This window comes from Musa acuminata, chromosome BXJ1-11, assembly GCF_036884655.1.
Source record: "Musa acuminata AAA Group cultivar baxijiao chromosome BXJ1-11, Cavendish_Baxijiao_AAA, whole genome shotgun sequence".
Classification (NCBI taxonomy): domain Eukaryota; kingdom Viridiplantae; phylum Streptophyta; class Magnoliopsida; order Zingiberales; family Musaceae; genus Musa; species Musa acuminata.
The window spans coordinates 14627800-14632169 of record NC_088337.1 but is presented as its reverse complement, the minus strand read 5'-3'; the positions used below and the strand labels follow the sequence as shown (position 1 = coordinate 14632169).

Sequence of the window (4370 nt, the reverse complement as noted above, 5' to 3'; positions counted from 1 at the left end):
GATAAGGCCCTATTCTTGACAAAGCTGTGTTGGCATTCTGCGAGCATTTTCACTATTATTGGTATTTCTTTGGTTAAAATCAAATTTCTGCTTAATTATCGTCCCTCGAAGACCTCTATATATACAACCTTTTTCTTGTCTCCTTTCAAGTTGGCATCTCCATCTCCTGTTTTCCTTTTTTCTTCACCTCTTCGGACAATCTTGCACTTGGTATTTTGTGTAAACCAGGTGAAATATTGCAGCCGAGAGAGGAAGGACAAGATGCCGGCGATGGTAATGTCAAATGCGGGGCCTGGTGGTGCAAAGAAATTTGAGGGAAGGATCACAATATATGTTGTAATCTGTGGAATAATTGCAGCCACAGGAGGCCTCATGTTTGGTTATGACATTGGGATATCAGGTAAATTCCATTTTGTATTAATTCAGTAGTAGATTTATTTGTTATATTATCTAGCATTGGAAGTTTGGCCAGGTTTGTCTTGGTTTGTTGTCATAGGTTAAATAAGATAATTAGATGCACTTTTTACAAAAAGAAAGGGAACAACTTGTTATTGAGGTTTTAACTACAACAAGAAGATGATTGTTTATTTTCTTTACTTGACATAAGCCCATTGGATGATATTAATAATCCAATCTCCACCTCCATTGCATTGCAGAGTGATAGATGGTCTATCATACAAGATAGGTGATGGTTGCTTGCAGATCTTGTAATAACTTTGCTTGGGATTCCATGCATGGATTTTCCACTTGGTTGTGTGATGGTTGTTTCTCTTTGTCATCAACTGCCTCATATGTTGCTTTTGCCTAAATCCTTCCCTAGATTTATTTGTTTTATTATATAGCATCGAAAGTATGGCCAGGTTTGTCTTATCGTTGTCGTCATAGGTTAAATCAGATAATTAGACCTACTTATTATAAAAGAAAAAAACAAAAGGAACAACTTGTTATTGAGGTACAACAGGAAGATGATTGTTTATTTTCTTTAGTTGACATTAGCCCATTTGATGGTATTGATAATACGGTGAGAGAGATGCTCTATCATACAAGATAAGAGATGGTTGCTTGCAGATCTTGCTTGGATTTTCCACTTGGTCGTGTGATGGTTCTTTCTCTTTGTCATCAACTGCCTCATATATGTTGCTTTTGCCTAAAGCCTTCCTCATTCAGCTCCAATCTATTTCTGATCATGGAGCTAATCAATCGTATCTGTACGGTCAATCTGCAGGGGGAGTGACATCTATGGATGACTTCTTGGAGGAGTTCTTCCCTGCGGTCTTTGAGAGGAAGCACAAAGCCAAGGAAGACAACTATTGCAAGTTTGATAACCAAAACCTTCAGCTTTTCACTTCATCATTGTACCTTGCTGCCTTGGTAGCCAGCTTCGTAGCTTCGAAGATTTGCACGAAACATGGCCGGAAGCTCACTATGCAAGCAGCATCAATATTCTTCTTGGTTGGTGTCATCCTGAACGCAGCTGCTGTGAACATTGCCATGCTGATCATCGGAAGGATTCTCCTCGGAGTTGGTGTTGGATTTGCCAATCAGGTTTGCTCTACTTTCTTTTTCATACAATTTTTCATTCTAGAGTTTCTCTTCTCTTCAGTTTCCGTCTCAATTTCCCTATTAACTTCCAATTTCTCCTGGAAGATGTATCTTTTGTTAAACTCACTTTCCGTGTCATATGTTTGCCACTATTATTCATCCTGTAGGCAGTTCCTCTATTCTTGTCGGAGATCGCACCAGTTCACGTCCGTGGAGCCTTAAACATCCTCTTCCAACTTGACGTGACCATCGGGATCTTTGTGGCGAACATTGTAAACTACTTGGTGTCCAATATCCACCCCTGGGGGTGGAGACTTGCGCTTGGCTTGGCTGGAGTGCCGGCGATGATGCTTTGCTTGGGCTCCATGGTGATTGCGGAGACCCCGACGAGCCTCATCGAGCGTGAGATGCTTATGGAAGGCTTGGCCATGTTGAAGAAGATCCGGGGGACCGACAATGTCGATGCAGAGTACGAGGAAATACTACACGCCTGCGAGATGGCACGACAGGTGAAGCAACCTTTCAAGAATCTCATGAAGAGAAGTAGCCGACCGCAATTGGTTATTGCCATCGTGATGTAAGTCTTCCAGCAGTTCACTGGGATCAACGCCATCATGTTCTATGCACCAGTCCTCTTTCAGACCATCGGATTTAAGAATGATGCTGCACTTCTTTCTGCGGTCATCACGGGGATCGTCAATGTTCTGTCTACCGTCGTATCAGTGGTCTTAGTGGACAAAGTCGGGAGGAGATTCCTGCTTCTTGAAGCTTGTGGCCAGATGTTGATCACACAGGTTAGGGACACAAGCCATGGCATATTAAACATGTAATTATAGATTACGAGGAATCGTTTGAAATATGAGATTGTAACTCTAGTGGGGGGTGATTTGCATGCAGGTGGCTATTGGAGGCATTTTGCTTGTGAATTTGAAAGCAACCAATGACCTGGGACACGGAGTGGCAGTTTGGGTGGTGGTGCTCGTGTGCCTATTCGTTTCGAGCTTTGCTTGGTCTTGGGGTCCACTTGGCTGGTTGATTCCTAGTGAAACTTTTCCCCTGGCGACGAGGACCGCCGGCTATGCCTTTGCCGTCAGCTCCAACATGCTTTTCACCTTTGTCATTGCCCAAGCTTTCCTATCTATGATGTGTCATCTACGTGCCGGGATCTTCTTCTTCTTTGGTGCATGGATTGTGGTGATGGGTCTGTTCGTCATCTTCTTATTGCCCGAGACCAAGAACGTGCCGATCGATGAAATGACCGAGAAGGTTTGGAAGCAACATTGGTTCTGGAAAAGATTCATGGATGAGGAAGAAGACAAAAAACACTCCGTCTAAGACTCGATGATTTGTGTTTACCTTGAGGATGTCGGGGCTAACCTCGTCAATATGATCTTTATGTCGAGTTCATTATTTAATGCTTTTATCGATATATAATCTTCACTTTTGAATAGTAATATTGTAAGAATATGAGGTTATCATTTTGTTTTGTCTTCGTGTTATGCTAATATATATAACTAAATAAAATATAATTCTAAAATTAAAATTAATAAAATTATTATTTTGAATAGATTTGATCATAAAACAACATAACCAAAAATAATTTTCGAGTTCATTATTTAATATTTTTATCAATATATAATCTTCCCTTTTGAATATTGATATCCTAAGAATATGAGACTATTGTTTTGTTTTTTCTTTGTGTTATGATAATATTTGTAACTCAATAAAATATAATTATAAAAATAATATTAATTAAAATATTATTTTGAGTAGATTTGATCATAACACAACATAACAATTTTTGAGATAGAATGAAAGAGATAGAATTTCATTGGCGCCCACAATTTGCTAGAAATTCTAGGAGCATTTGTTTCAACATTATGTAAATCAAAATATTATAAATATTTGATCACATCTTTCCACAATTTTGAGAATCTTACAACCCAATTCGAGATTCTGAGTTACCAAATTGCCGTGTTTGGTACATAAATTTTACAAGAAAAGCTATAGCATTAGTTCTTAAATAATTGAAGATGTGAGAAAAAAAGTGGTAGTTTGCATATAACTGAGGAACAGTAAGATTGATATAACACAAAGCTATAGCATTATTTTAAATAGGTTAAGAACTTAATTTAAGTTTCTTATTTTGGAAAGATGATGGAATAACAAACTATAAGCTAATGTGAATACTCAAAATTTATATCCAAAAGGATGATCTTGTTATATATTCAAAGTCATTAGACATCTACGGGTGACATCACATGCGCAACGAAAGAATAGAAATAAAATTCTCAGATTTCTTAAACAGATGTTCGTCATTGTGCGAAGATTGATATGCAAAACCTGCAAAACTGAAAACTGCGTATATGAAAGATTGTGTTTTACCTAGTGAGATCATATATCTCTAAATCCCTACAGATTTGTAGGAGAGAATGAAGGAGGTTACACATCCTCTTTTCTAGTAGCGATTTATACAACAAGGCTACGACGACGCTCCTCTAATCATTACCCAAAACTATATACCTACTATCTGAGGAGGAGAAGGGGAGAGAAAAATAGGAGGTAGCAACCAAAAACCTCTAGCCTATGAGCCTTTAGTTCCCTCTTATTTATAGAGGTCCCCTGTCAACTCAACCTTAATGGATCCTACCCCATTGGGTATTGAATCTTCATCCAACTACCCAAGCCTCTTAGATTAGTGGATCTCTATCCATTAATCTCTCATTGGCTCTTATTGGATCTTATCCATAGGATCTAATAATTCAGTGGTTTATTGAATATTTAAAAAGATAGGAGCTTCGGCGGATATCTCATATCCGAACCTCTAC

General features: G+C 38.6%; 1 pseudogene; it reads left to right on the top strand.

Moving 5' to 3' along the window:
• Window positions 1-1134: 1134 nt before the first annotated feature.
• Window positions 1135-2877, top strand: LOC135596429 (sugar transport protein MST4-like; annotated as a pseudogene).
• Window positions 2878-4370: the final 1493 nt, after the last annotated feature.